General features: G+C 42.6%; 1 pseudogene; it reads left to right on the top strand.

Annotated features, from left to right (window-relative positions):
- Positions 1-426: 426 nt before the first annotated feature.
- Positions 427-15,574, top strand: LOC142451743 (small ribosomal subunit protein uS15m-like; annotated as a pseudogene).
- The last annotated feature ends 474 nt before the right edge of the window (positions 15,575-16,048 follow it).

The following is a 16,048-nucleotide window of genomic DNA, read 5'->3' on the forward strand; positions in this document are numbered from 1 at the left end:
ATAATGAGTGCTTTACATCTCTGTTTAACTCATCTGCATGCTCAGTGAAGTCATAGGATGTCTTGACAAGGCCTGTGTGTCATCCTCAATCACCTAATAGATAAAGAAGCAAGGCAGCGGGTGTATGCCCATGGGATTGCCTTAGCCCAGGGGTGCTCAATACAGCGGTCGTGATCTACTAGTCGATCTCAAATGTAGTGTGGGTCGATCGCATGGCATTAAAAAAAATACGGTTAATTGATAAACAGCCAATCAGATGCAACCTTAGGTGTCAAGCGCATGCTCAAACAACTGCGCTAAGTGCAGCAAAACTGACAAGCTAAGTTATCGCCAATTTTTAGACCTTGTTTTTTTTCTCTTAAACATAAGAAAGGTTGGATTGATTGAGCCCATCTAACAGCGCGGCCCGTCGGGGTCAGAAGTCAGATGCTGAGGGCGGCGTGCCGGGCCCTGGGTTCGATTCGGGTGCAGGCAGGGATCCACTCCCAGGGTGTCAGAGGGAGTGAGGGCCAGACTTCCCTCTGCCCAGTGGCGCCTGCAGCCCCAAGGTCACCTCCTCCAGGCCGCCCGCGGATTTGCCATCAAAAAAGCAGTCACAGTCCAGCCGAGCCAAGGAGATGACCCGCCCCCTTCCACGACGCTCAAGGACTACCAGAACGTCTCTGCGGTCGAGAAGGTTGATGATGTTGCAAGAAAACTCTTGTCTTTGGAAATGGCTAAAAAGAAGGAGAAGCTGAAAGTCAAGCAAGACGTGTTGATGAACAAGATCGTGCAAAACCCTGAGGACACCGGCTCCCTGGAGGCTTGAATTGTCGCCTGACTGTCAAGATCCGCAGTTACGAAGCGCACCTGGAGAAGCATCGCAAGAGTGAGGACCGCCGCGTGTGGGGTGCGTGCTGTGACGTTGCGGGGATTGCAATCAATGACGTGAAACAAAGACAAAGCCCACAAGCGCTACCTGCTCGTGAGCATCGACCAGAGGAAGAAGATGCTCAAAAACCTGCGCAAAACCAACTAGGCCGTCTTTGGAGAAGACGTGCGGGGAGCTAGGCATTGAGCACACCTTCCCCCCGCTCTACTACAGGAAGGCCCACCGCCGCGCGGTGGCCAAGGGGACGCTGTGCACTCGGGTTTACCAGGAGATTCCAAAGCTGAAGAAGCAAAAAAAGGGCCTTAAAAGGTGCCTGGAGACAAGGCCAGAAGAGCCCAGAGGGGCCTGCGGAAGCCAGACCAGAGGCACCCGGGGGAAAAAAACCAAAACAAAACATAAGAAAGGGTATTAAAACGAGTGGGGGAGCTGGACCAAGTAAGAAGACAAAAACGTATCACTTTCATACGGAATGGGAGATTTTGACACTACAAGCCAGCCTTCAGCTGAAGTCCAGAGCGCATGAACAGTTCTGGAACTTACTCGCGGAGGGAAAGTACCCACACATGAGGAAATGTGCTACCTCCTTGACTGCATTTTTCGGCTCCACTTATTGATGTGAGTCAGCCTTTTCCCACATCAAGATCATTAAGTCCAAGTACCGTTCCACCATGACTGATGCTCATTTGGAATGTGCTTGAGGCTGGCTGTCAGCAGCTACTGTCCAGACTATGCATCCCAGGCGCATTCTATTCAGTGCAAGTCATCAGAGTCAACTCAGGTCATGACCAAAAATGTACATAGTTAATTGTGTTGTGTTGTGCAATATGAAGTCATGCGGTTATGCAAGGTACATCAACATACATCGCACATATAAAGAATTCTCAATGTATTTATGAATAGATGTAATAAATAAATTAAAATGAATATATGTCTTGCATTTTTGCAGTTGGTAGATCATTTTGACTTGATCATTTTACAAGTAGCTCGCATGCTGACAAAGTGGGAGCCACCTGACTTAGCCTATCTCTACCACACAGAACTCCCCTGGCCCCCCAAAATGATGAAACGGACTCCCGAGGACGCCCGCCATGATACGGGCGCTTGGTACATAGATGGGCATGCTTCCTTATGGAATGTAGCCAGTGTTCTGAACCAGTCACTGATTCTCCCATGATGACAACAGACAGAATTCAGGGTCAAGAGGTGAATGTAAGAGTGAACTGTACCCTAATGACACATCTGAAAAAATGACGTTTATTTGTTTGTTTGTTTGTCCCCCCTGCCCCTCAGTGACACTGGGTTCTGTCGTAGAGGTGTTAGCATGCAAGGAAGGAATGCTTCCATCAGATGTTAAAATTTTGCTTTTAATTATAAGCTGTGGGTCACATGGACAATTCAGGTTTCTCATACCAGGAAGTAACAAGCACAAGAAAGTGTTATTTGGGCGAGGGGTGGTGGGGTTGTTTGGTTTTGTTTTTTTCAGGTGAAAGAAAAACAAGGTTGTCTCCAGATAAAGAGTAAAAGAAAAGTGTACATAGGTTCGAGAGGGTACGCTGGCATGCCTCCTAATGTCACCTTGCCACTCATGAAAGTGACCGAAACCCCTCTTTGGAGGACCAGCAAGGAATCGGCTCCTTCAGGAAGGATGGTCCGAGTTATTCCATTGGAGTAAGAATCCCAGTCAGCTGAGGGAACGTGTAGTCGAGAAGGAAAACCCAAACATCTCTGGGCTGGTGATTCTCTAATGAATATGAATAAATATAAGTATTTAAAAATAAACATAAATGTGTGTATATGTATGGATTGTGGTAAGAGTTGTATGAGTCCCTAATAAAATGTAAAAGAAGAAAAGAGAAAAAAATGATTAGGGCAAAGACTGTACAGATGTGCTTTATACAATTGATGTATGTATATGTATGAACTGTGAAAAGAATTGTATCAGCCCCAATAAATTGTTAAAATAAATAAATAAATTAATTAAAAAAAACATAAAGGAAAACTCTAGAATCCAAGTCTGTGTTCTTCTTTGGTGAGTCACATATATATTTGTGCATTTTACTAATCTCCCACTTCTTCCCCCGCCCCCACTATTTTATACACATTATAAGCTAATTTCGTGATTAATTTTACGAGGTCGATAGGTTTCAGAATGTTGAAATAGTGATGAAACTTAAAAAAAAATGCCTGTCATCCTGAGATTCTGACTTAGCACTGGATGCAGTGAATGATTGCAGTTTAACCACATTGCGGAAGGAGGCAAGCTTTGTCATTCATTGTACTGGGTCTTACTCATCATATAAATTAAAATAATTTCTCTCCTTCCAAGATTATTTTCTCTTCTCTCCCTCCAACTCTCCCCACCCTCTCCCATTCTTTCTTGCCGCTCATCCTTTTTCTTTCCTCCTTCCTTTGTTTAGAGTTTAAATAGGGGAAGATTTTATGCTGATATTAATCAGTCAAAGGGGTGACATTCAGAACCGGGGCAGATATTTGTCATCATTTTGCCACCCAATATCTGAATTCCCTGTATTTGGAGAATTCTTCACTTAATAAAGCACAGCCTACCATGCTCTATGCTGAACACAAGAAATGTGTATCTAGTCTTTTTCAGGTATTTTACACCTAAGGGAGGACTGTGAATGAGGCTTGATCTTTTAGAAATATCTAGAAATTCAGAGTCTTGGGAACCAGCAATATAAAGATAGAAGTCCTGAGCCGGTATAGGAAGTAGTTACTGCAATTCTCTCCTGTGCCCAGAATCAATGTTAGTGGCCAGCTAGTGTGTCCATCGCAGCGCGGGGCTACCGTGTTGGCTGGATCAGTGGTGGTTAGGTGCTGGTGAGTCTGGTCCAACTCACAGCTACTCACAGGACAACAGAAGGAAGCACCACCGGGTCCTATGCCATCTTCACAATTCTTCTGCTTGCGATTGCATAGTGGTCAGTTTTACAACTCCTGTGTCCATCCATCTCCTGGAAGGCCTTCCCCTCTTTCACTGACCCTCCACTGTACCAAGTGTCTTTCTCCAGGGACTTGTCTTTCCCAATAACATGCCCCGAGTTTGGGAGACAAAGTCTTGCCATCTTTGCCTTTAAGGAACATTCTGGATGCATATTTTCCAAGACAGATGTTTAGGGTTTTTTTCTTTTGGGGGGGGGGGCACTTCATGGCACTTTCAATAGTCTTCACCAATGTTCTAGCTCATATATATCAACTGTTTTTTCGGTTTTCCTTATTTCAATGTGCAACTTTCCTCGTGGCCATTGAAAACACCATGGCTTAGGTCAGGTGCCCTTTAGTCCTCAAAGTGACATCCTGGCATTTCAACACCTTAGCGAGGGCTTACCGAATGCAAGGTGTCATTTGCTCTCTTGGCGGCGGCTGCCAGGAGCGTAGGTGGATCCGAGCAAGATGAATTCCTTGACCTCCTTTTATCATGATGTCACCCAATGGTCCAGCTGTGAGAATTTGGGTTTTATTTACTCTGAGCTGGAATCCATAGTGCAGGCTGCCATCCTTGACCTTCAGCAGCAAGTGCTTCCAGTGCGCCTCGCGTCCAGCAAGCGAGGCTGTGTCATCTGCACATCGCAGGTTGTTCATCAGCCTTCCCTCCAGTTCTGATGCCACATTCGTCTTCATATAAGCCAGATTCTCTGATGACTTGTTCATATATAAATTGAATAAGTGCTGAGAGGATACAACTCACACCTTTCCTGATTTTAAACCATGTAGCATTCCCTTATTCTGTTCGAACAACTGCCTCTGGATCTACGTACAGGCTCCCCTTGAGCATACAGGGGTGTCCTGGCATTCCCATTCTTCTTAAGACCCTGCAGAGTTTGTTCTGAACCACACAGTCAAATGGCTTTGTACAGTCAATGAAACACAAATAAATACCTTTCTGGCATTCTCTGCTTTAGCCAAGATCCATCTGACATCAGCAATGCTATTCCTTGTTGCGTGTCCTCTCCCGAGTCTGGCCTGAGTGTCCGGCAGCTCTTTGTCAATGTACTGCTGTAGTGTTGGATGTATTGTTGGATGATCTTTAGCAGCATTTCACTTGCTTGTGACAGCAATGATATCGTTCCCGAATTTGAACATTCTGTTGGGCCCCTCTCTTTAGAGTGGGTACGAATATGGATCCCTCCCAGTCATTGGCCAAGTAGTTTTCTTCCAAATTTCCTGATATACACAGATGAGTGCTTCATCAGCCTACTTGGTGTTTTGATTGGTGTTCTATTAATTCCCGAAGCTTTGTTTTTGGCTAATGCATTCTGTGCAGCTTGTACTTTTTCCTTTAGTACCTTGATTCTTGCTCATATGTTATGTCTTGAAGTGGTTGGATGTTGGCTAGTTCTTTTGGGTACGGTGACTTTGTGCATTCTTTCCATCTCCCTTTGATAACTTGCTGCATCATTCAATATTTTGTCCACAGACCTTTCAGTATTGAAACACAGGCTTGAATTTCTTCTCGAGCCTTTTCCCTTTAGGTTGTCTAACTGTAAGTCTTTTCATATTTCAGTATAATATTTGACTATCTTCTTAAGCTGCCCTTTAAATGTTTCTGCTCACTTCTTTGACTTTATCATTTCTTGCATTTGCTTTAGCTACTCTCCTACTAAGAGCAAGTTTCAGAGTCTGCCCTAGTGGCAGTTCAACCTTGTTCAATAGGGTCCCTGGGAGTCAGTATCCACTCCTTGCCAGTGAATTTGTTGTGGTTATTGCTTTGGTATTATTTACACCATGAAATTAGCAAAGGCCACATATCGTGGCTTGATTTATTGTTTGTTTGTTTTGTTTTAGATCTTCTGTCTAGGCTTTAAGTGACATAGAAATGTGAATAATACAAGTTAAACCCAAAATGGTTTCTACTTTTCATTCTGAAGCTTAACTTCAGTTTATAAGAATAGCCCACCTTCTAGACAGTAGTCCCCTTCTTATTTAAAATTGTTTATCTTTCTATGTATTTCAACGGAGCTTTAATATCGCTTCTCCTTACGATGATCTCTTCCCACTGTGCCACACATGTGAGGCTCTAGTCTACTGGAGACCTACTTTGTGGTTTTAAAGAATGAAGCCGCTCGTTGTAAAGGTCATGTATATTTAGTGCCTGCTGTGTGTAAAATGCCGGTGAGCTCAAATCTTGATGCCTAGATTTCGGCTGTTTCTGTGAACCCCCAATTGGCTTCTAATAAGTATATCTTTGTTTAAGCTAGACATAGTTAATTATTGCCTGTGATAAGTAAACAAAGTAAAGTAACTAGATTTCAAAATTATTCTAACCATAAAAATTTCTTCGGAACCCCCAAAAGGCACAAAACATAAAAGAAAAATACTGAGAAAATAATCTTTATAAAACAAAATGTTTTCCTTGTTGAAAGTCAACTGTTAAGAAAATTATAAAAACAAGTGGCAGTTCTCTCAAGAAGAGATGAGCAAACAAAACACCCAAACCTGTTGCCATTGTCAATTCCAATTCAGAGTGACAGTATAGGATGGGTCGGACTACACAGTAGGGTTTCCTGAATGTTATGGAAGAAGACTGCCTTCCTCTCTCCCACAGAGCCACAGGGGGTTTGAACCAGCAGCCTTTAGGTGAGCAGCTCAATGGCTAACCACAGGCTCCTTCACAAACAAATGGATAACTTGGATCATCCAATAACTACTCAGAAAAATAAATGTGTAGTCCGAGATCTCATAACAAGGAAAACTGAAGGCCGCTGGTAATTCTATCAAACATTTGAGGAAGGAACAATACCTAAATGCCATAAACCCTTCCAGAAAGTGGAAGAGAAGCGAGGCCAACATTACCTTGACATCCAATGCCAAAAAAGACTGCATAAAAAAGAAACCTACAGGTCAAGAGCTCTCATAAATATGCAGACAAAACTCATTAACAAAATATTAGTAAGTCCCCTCCGGTAATAATATGAAAAGGCTAATATATCAAGACCAAGTGGACTTTATCTAGGAATGAGGTTAGGCTCAGATTTTTAAATCAATCGATATAATTCACTCTTTCAACTATAGAAGAAAAACATTATGATCATCTCAGTAGATACAGAAAAAGACTGACAAGATTTAGAGGAGCTCTGATGGCATAGTGGTTATATGTTGGGCTGGGATCCAAAAGGTCAGCAGTTCAAGACTGCCGGCTGCTCCTCATGAGAACGATGGGGCTTTCTACTCCCTTAAAGAGTTAAAGTGTTGGAAAAAGACTGACAAAATTTAGCATCTATTAATGGTAGATAAAGAAAACCCCAACTGTTAATGCAAGGAACATTTCTCAATTTGAGAAAGAGCTTTTATGAAGAAATCTACAGTTGACATCATCATGGTGAAAGGGAAAAAAAAAAAAGATTTCCCCAGAAGATGAGGACTAAGTCGAGGATGTTCACGTTTATGCCCCTCCTCCGACTACTCCTATTCGGCATGGCACTCTGCGGTGGTCCATTCTTGCTGTCTGCCTTGCAAACCGTTCTGACTCGGTGCCCACAGAACAGAGGCAAGCTGCCCCATAGGGTTTCACGGCTGTCACCTTTGGGAACAGATCATCAGAGCTTTTCTCCCTTTGAGTCATTGGCTGAATTTGAACTGCCAACCTTTCTGTTAGCAGCTGAATGCTTGACCACTTGTGTCACCGCGTCTTCTCTTTCACTAAAGCACTGAAAACAAATAAGAGGCATGCAAAATGTATTGCTATCAGGGCTCCAGTTCGTAGACAGATGGGTTTATTCCAACTAAAACGTGTCCAAACAGGTCTCTGCAGACAAAGGTTCACAGCAGTACACTTGTCTCTGTCTCATTAAGAAGCCATCAAAAAATGCCTAATCAAAACTGGTTTCTAAAAGAATCTGCTGGGCTAGTTCAGTTCAAGACAGAGAAATCAACTCAGAAGGCTCTGGTGACTGTGCTGAGGGATTCCAAAGGATCATCTTAACAAAAATTTCTTGACAAGCACAGGAAGTTTTAAGAATACAGAAAAGTTCACTGGAAGAAAAAGGCCAGGAAAATTGCTGAGGAAAGTTTTCATCTTTCCATCACAATAAAGCCCCTACTCATTCTTCATTCGTGGCAAGTCTGTCCTACAAGGATTTTGTTAGGATATCTTAACCCATCTGAGACAGTTAAAGTTTATTGTGCCAACCTGGTTGATAAACACATGTGGGGTTAACGGACAGGTGGAGAAATAAAAGGCTTGGTGAGCCTCGCCTTTCTAGTTCTCGGGTCTCTTGCTTTCTGATGGTCGGACCAGGGTGCAGCTGCCTTAGCCAGTTCTCTGCTTACTGGTACCAGAGGCAGGAAGGAGAGGACAAGCTACATTTACTGTTTATGGACTACTGAGTTTCAAAGTATGGTGAAGGGAAAATCACAGTGATAAAGAGCAAAGTTGTAAAGCTGAGTATTGTAAGTGCTATCAATACAGTCAGTGTACACCTATAAAAAGCTGAATTGACCAAAGGTGTATGATAGATTGTATTTACAACAAGAAACAATAACTTCTGAGGCTGTTTATGTACAACCAAACCTCTGGGATTTGGTTCCTTGGATTGGAGGCTTAAGTCATGGTTTCCTGGGAAACTTCAGTTAATTGGTCTAACAATATCTTTGGTTCTTCGGTTCCACTTCCTAGTTTATTGTGTAGTGCCCAGGGTCTCAAAAGCTTGCAAGCAGCGAGCATCCAAGGCACAAGACTGCTTCTTATTCACCTGGAGCAACAGAGGAAGGAGAGTTAGGAATAGCAGTAGAAAATATGGAATGTGTGGCCAACTGCCTCCATTAGCAACTGTCTTCTTTTGTCTTTAGGCCAGAAGACCTAGTTCAATGGTTCTCAACCTTCCTAATGCCACAACCCTTTCATATAGTTCCTCATGTGGTGGTGACCTCCCAATCATAAAATTATTTTCGTTGCTACTTCATCATTGTAGTTTTGTTACTGTTAAGAATCAGGCGACCCCTGTGAAAGGGTTGTTTGACCCCCAAAGGGGTTGCGACTCACAGGTTGAGAACCAGTGACCCAGCAGATGCCCAACTGGCATTAATGAACCTTGTGATTAAAGAATTAAAAAAAGGGGGGGGAAATATTGATCAAAAGGGGGAGAACATGCAGAACAGACTTTCAAATTTGTATTAACTCCAAATTTTCTTGAGCCACGAAGACTGAATGAACCCCTGAAATTATTGCACTGAGATAAACTTTAAGAACTTAAACAACAACAAAAATGCCCTCTGAAGTCTTCTTCTAAACAATAGTTTGCCTAAAGTAGTAAAGAATGCCTATCCTTGGCATTATGCTCTGTATTAAACTGACAACAATAATTCAAAAGATTAGATAGGACCCTTAGGGGTCAATGGGTTTATGTTACTGGAGTAAGAGTGATTTAGAAAAAGAGTTGGGACTGGCTGTACAGCTAGCATCATATAGTCGGTGTCACTTGACTGTACAGGTAAAAATGGTTGACTTGGCTTATGCTTCGCTGTGTGTGTTCCCAACGCCAACAGAACCGAATTTATTATGAGCCATAACATGGTACCTAAGAGCATGAAATATTTAAGCTTAAATCAAACAAAAAAATATCTGCGTGCTGACCTCTAACACAATGCTGAGAGAAATCATAGGTGTACATAGGAGTAGAGCTACATCATGCTGAAAGTATTAATACTGTTAATTTGTCAGTTCTCCTTAAAATTGTTCCGGATGACCCCAATTAACAACCCAGCAGGCTCTTTGTCTTCCTTTCTTTTTCTTCTCTCCATGAAAACCAACGAGTTGATCCTAAGTTTTCTAAGAAAAAAGCAAATGAACTAGAATTGCCAAAATTTATATTTTTAAATGAACCAAGTTGAAAGGCCCACACTACTTACTTTTAAGACTTACTATAAAGCCACAGTAATCAAGACGGTGAGGTATTGGCAAAAGGACAGAAGAGAGCATCCAGATATAGACCCACATGCATACGGCTAATTGGATTTTGACCAAAATATGAAAGCAATGCAATGGATGGTCTTTTCAACAAAGTGAAAAAATAATTAGATACTCATATATCAAAGTAAATCCTCTTCAATTCATATCTCATACCACATACAAGAACTGACTCAAAATGGATTATAAAGTGACATGCAAACTCCAGAACGAAACCTTACAAAGAAGTCATTAGAGAAAATATTTGTAACTTGGTTAGGAAAAGATCTCTTAGGTAGAACACCAAATGTACAAACCATTAAAAAAATGCTGGACTTTATCAAATTATTCCATTTCTGTTCTTTTGAAAACACTCTTATAAAAGTGAAAAAAGACAAGCCACCAAATGGGAGAAAATATTTGCAAAGACAAAACACAAATCTTGTAAAAACTGTGTATCTAGAATATGCCAGAGAACCCTGAAAACTCAATAATAAGTGAACAAATGATCCCACAAGAACAGACAAAGGACTTAAGGAGCCACTTCCTCAATCTATGGACGGTAGGTAAACAAAGGAAGGGATTCCCAACCCCCTTAGTCACCAGGAAAACGCAACTTGAAAACACAATGCTAAACGGATAATGAGGTCTGCCCTCGAGTTTTGAAAGTCTGCTTTCCACCGCGGCACTTTGATGAAAGACCTGCAGTAACTACACTACTACCTGTCTTTGCCGACAACGACGAAATCTGAAGAGGGTTTTTGCTTCTACGGAAAAAAGGAAACTGCTCAGAGAGAAGTTGAAGAGGCAGCAGTCAAGCGGGGAGGAGTGGCCACCCAAGTCCTGCTTTTAATTTGCATCCGTGTTTCTTTGTGTTTTCCGTGTTATTTGGTAGGTTTTCCATTTTTCCCAGATAAATTCTTGGTAATTGTTTCTTCACTTTATGCCGTTTCAGCTGGTTTCGTGGAAATGCTTTATTATCATTATTTTTAACAGTTTGATCAACACTTCCTCCACATGCCATCCCATTCAATAATGCCATCATCTCAAAAGAGTTGTACAATCGTCACCATATTCAATTCTAGAACATTTTCTTCCTCCCCATAATCATTCTTATTTATGTTATTATTATTTTTTTGCCAATGGTGGCAAAAATACACACAACAGAATCTCCAGTCGCACAACCTCTGCTTGCATAATTCAGTGTCATTGATTGTCCTCTGCGTGTTGTACAGCCATTATTGATACCCTTTTCCAGATTATTCCACCGCCGTTCACATCAACTCAGTGCACCCTACGCAACAACTCTTTCCACTTCACTTATCAGAACCATCACGTTTTGTTTCTTTTTAAATTTTTTCGTGGTTTCCAGGATATGGCTTTCACATATCATAAGCTTCCCTGGTTCAATTGCTTCTAACACGAGTTGGACATAAGTAATCACAATCAGGTCTAGTGCTCCCTCCCCCATCCCACTTTCATTGTTTGCTCTCCAAGCCCCCTCCCCGTCCATTTCTCCCACCTCACCCACACAACCCCTGTAAACCATTGTTTCTGTTATTATCTCTACGCATCTACTTCTGTGCTTCACAAACTGGGTGAACAGAAACAATAAAAAACACAAAGTGGTAAGGATAAAATCATAATAATATAAAGATTGAAAATACAAAGAATGAGTAAGAAAGAAAAGACTTCCATCAATCTTTTGAAAACCAGAGAAGACGTTTTTGTCATGGAGCAATATGCTTTATTTGGAGGTCTCAGGGGAAGCCTAGTAAAGTGCCTGGAATAAAAATAACAGAGTACGATGTCTGGCAGAGGATGGGGAGCCAAGGGAACGCTCATACAAAGACCAGTGGGGATGCAGTAGAGTGCAGTGGCCAGCCTCGTGCTGCTTCTACTTCCACCCAGTGCATTCTGACTCATAGCAACCTGATAGGACAGAGCAGAACTGCCCCTGCGGGTTTCTGAGACTGTGACTCTTCACCAGAGTAGAAAGCCTCATCTTATTTCTGCGGAGTGGCCGGTGGCTTCGAACAGCTGCCCTTGCGAAGCCAAGTACTTGTCCGTGGCATGCATTTCATGAAAGTGAAGTGGCTGAAGGCTAACTTTCGAAATTCGGGAAAGCACCGTTCATCATTGCATTTCTAAGTTTGAAGTTACGTTTCCCTGAAGACTGATGATGTTTGAAATCCTTTGCTTACTTACCACCCTGTCTCTTTGTTGGTGAAGTGTCTGCTTCTATCTTTTGCCCATTTGTATGGAATCCTTTATCACCAGGGCTCCTCGCTTCCATCAGGCCTTCTTTTTTCATCACAGGAGCCCAAACAAACACCTCAAGTGCCCATCATCTTCTCAATGTGATGTAGCCATACAACGGGATGAAATACCACCAGTCAATTAGAAGGTGTGAATCTCAAAAGAGCACAGGAACTAAAAAGACAGAGTCGGATACAAAAGACTAGATACTGTGTGATCCAGTTAGGTGGTAATGCTTTTTACAGCCCATGGTATTGTGGTTACAGGAATGCACGAGTCTGCCAAAAACCACTGAGTTGTGCTCTGAAATTTACAGAGAATTCAATGTAAAATCAATATAGCTGCTTTAACAATGGCTCCAAACTAACCTCATTCCACTTTATTTTTTTATCCAGTTCTTTAGTACACATCCTCCCCACCCCCACCCCCTAGCAGGCAGCCTAATCACTTCGATGTCTAAACTTGGTTCCTATCGTTCTTCTAACCAGAAATACTTCCTTTCGTTTCCTCTGCTTCACTTTTTTTTTTGTTTTGTTTTTCAACATTCACATCCTGCAAGACCTAAAAAGAGCCCTAGATTTGGAGTGGGAGATTGGGTTTGGGTCCCAGTCCTACCAACTGATAGCGGTAAAGCCTTATGCCATCAGAGCCCGATTCCCTAACTGTAAATTGTTGTTTCCAAATAACATGCTCTGTTTGCTTACAGGTATTATGTCAGTTTCAAGATTCTTACAACTTTTTTAAATTATGAGGGTAAGTAAAAAAGATATTACTACAAACCCATAGAAGCCTCAATTGAACACAAATACCAAAATGGAACGTGTGAAGCTATTGTTCCTGGACAGATCCTGTGCATTTCTGAAAGCAGTGCTTCCATCCCCAAGCCTTCCCCAATAATTCCGGAGACATCACCTCAAAGTAGCAGTTCGGGCATCCTTCAGGGGCTCAACTCAGGCTCCTTTGAAATGCCTTTTGAATTGGGGGAACAAAAAGAAATCCGAAGGAGCAAGACCAGGGCTGTTAGCTGGAAAGGATAGCTTCCCAGTAAAATTCTTATAGGCAGTATTTTTAGAACAAACAGGTACATTGTCGCGACAGGAAAACCAAAAGAACCTCCCTGCACAACTTTCCTGGCCCTTTTCTTACCAATACAGTGATATTCCTGTGCTCTTCCAGAGAATCTCTCAACGTGACCCTTTGGAATCCTAAAACAGTCTCCATACTCTTCTGAGCAAACTTGTTTGCCTTCAATTTACCTGGCCTCGCAGATCCTGCAGAAGTCACTGTTTTGATGAGTTAGTCTCTCTCTCTCTCTCTCTCTCTCTCTCTCTCTCTTTTTTTTTTTGGTACCTTACCAATGCAGCAAATGTACGACTGAGATAATGTGTCGGTAGCTATCCCCTGACCACAAGATGTTTTGTGTGTAATAAATCTGTGCATAGAATACCAGTAGCAATGTTTTCAAACTTACACTCTTATTATTATTTCCATTTCCGATTACCAGTTATATCTGAAACCTGTTATTCCGATGACCAGTTATAGCTATTATTTTTCTCTAACTAGTCTATGGCTGACTTTTCCTCCCGCCTTTCATTGCAATGTTCTCACAAACAGAGGCCGCATCTTCTACATTTGAATCAGTCACAATATCTTATTTAAGAATGAATTCAATTAAAAAAAAAGAAAAGAAAATAGAGTTGGAGACGGTCCCCCAGCTCTTTCTCTGAAGAGCATTGTAGCAGGGCTCGTTTGAGAGAAAATTGTCAGTAAGGGAGATGGGCCTTTAATGTTTGTTTAATTCATTTTCAACAGTTCCCAGTGGAACCCTCCCTCCCAACCCTGTCACCCACTGGTTGACAATGCCCAGCTCGCAGGAGAACATGTCACAAGCCTTCCTTACACCCAATGAAACCCTCGTATCCTCAAAACACATCATTCTGGGCAGGCTACCTCCGCCTTTCAAAAATGCTATTTTCTAGTACATAAGTCTGTAGTAAAATGTTAATCTAGGAAGTTCAGAGAAGCTTCTCAGGATCTTGCAGCTTTCCTAAATAAAACAAAAAACTCGAGTCAATTCTGACTCATTTCACCCTTATGGGACAGGGTAGAACTGCCCCTCTGGGTTTCTGAGATTGCCAGCGGTTAGGGTAGCAGACAGCCTCATCTGTCTCCCACACAGCAGCTAGTGGTTTTGAACTGCTCGCCTTGCGGGTAAGCAGCTGCAAATGTAACCACTATGCCTGCAGGAGTCCTTCTACTGGGATTGTGGGGGAGGTTTTAAAGAGTTTTCTTGGGACTGAATGAACTCAGTTGGGTCCCTCCCTTAACAGTGGCTCTCCAAAAGTTTGGCCTTTCTCGTGTGTGACTCTAATGATTGAAACATCCACTTAGGGAGGAAGGGAAGCTACTTTTCATACAACATTGAATTGGAACTTACAAAGGACAGTTTGAGTAACTGTTTGAAGGTCTTTGTCTGCAGCCATAGTCTGACCAAGTAAACATTCCTATTCTCCAGACCTCCTGGCAATGCCTCCATTAGGCACAGAGTTACAGTGTTCCTTAAATTTCTCGGGGAATTTGCAAATAGTCACTGACTACTATGCAAGGTACATATGTTCTTTATTTGCTCAGGAAGGTAGTTAGTTTATTGTGCCATCCTGGCCAATAAACACATGTGGGGTTAATTGAAGGGTGGCGGGAGAAGTGGCTCAGTGGGCCTCGCCTTTCTAGCTCTCAGGTCTCTTGCTTTCTGATAGTTGGACCAGGGTGGAGCTGCCTTAGCCAGTTCCCTGCTTCAGCTGGCAAGGCTCACTTCCTGCAAGACATCCCTGAGGAGAAGCCACAAGGACCTACCCCGATGCAGCCCTGGGTGCTGGAGCAGCCGTGTGGAGACCCCTGCCAGCGCTGAGATGCTTACACGTTCACTGATTTGGCTTTCCTCCTGCAGTCGGCATCATTGTGTGTGTTTTGTGAGATGGAGGAGGACTTTGTGGATTGGTGTCGGACATATGGGCTAATGTCGGATTTATGGGCTTGGGCAGCACTGGGTTGGGCAGTTTTCTTGATGTGCACTTACCCTTTATGTAAAACTCTCTCTTCTACATATGAGTTTCTGTGGATTTGTTTCTCTGAAGTAACTAGAGTAACACACTCGGTCATAACAATTCTAATTCCTGCCTCGTGACTCCAGTGCCCATTGGCTTTCCTACTGGCCCATAGCTTCCTCTCCCCATGCATGCCCTCACTGGAGATTTTCAGAATGCATGTCTGCCCAAGAAATCCCCTTTGCCAACTTTTTCCATCACTTCATCCCTTCCTCTCAACCGCTTCATAATTTAGACCTGAAGAGTGTCAAACCGTGCGTCCTTCATCCCATAATCACGGAGTCATTTTTTTCTTTAGTGTTGTTACATTTGCTTCGCTTTTTTCAGTACCATATCGAACCTGTGGCTCTCCGTGGAAGGCTATTCCTGGCGGGACTGCAAATTATGGGTTACTGCGACAGTGACTTCCTGGGATCAGATCCAAAAAAACGCTTCTAGAGGGGAATCTGAAAATATCTTGCTTTTGTTCCCTCCGACTTTCCACGAGCCATCATGGAATACCTCCGAACTGAGAGCTAAAGGAATTGCTTCCATCAAAACAAACCCACAAACACTAGGGAAAGACAGAACCTCTCCCTAGGCCTTTGTCAGAGAGAAATGTTCACAGGGAGACTGACTACAACGATGAGGGTTTAGACTTTGAGCTTTTTGAGGGAGTAAGATAATGATGGCTGTTGTTATTTGAAGAACTCTGGAAGATTTAGTGTTTGGGAACACAGGGAAGTGCTGTTAGGTGCTGGATCAGCCCACCTCGATGAGAGCCTTCCTCTTTTTTGGCCCCCTCTACGTTACAAAGCACTCATGTCTCTGGGGCGTGGCGTCTCCTGACTTGTCTGAAGTATGGAAGACAGTCTCGCCATGCTTGCCTCTAAGCCGTACTCTGAAAGTCTTACATGATAATTTTCTAAGTAG

Source organism: Tenrec ecaudatus, chromosome 6 (assembly GCF_050624435.1).
Source record: "Tenrec ecaudatus isolate mTenEca1 chromosome 6, mTenEca1.hap1, whole genome shotgun sequence".
NCBI lineage: Eukaryota > Metazoa > Chordata > Mammalia > Afrosoricida > Tenrecidae > Tenrec > Tenrec ecaudatus.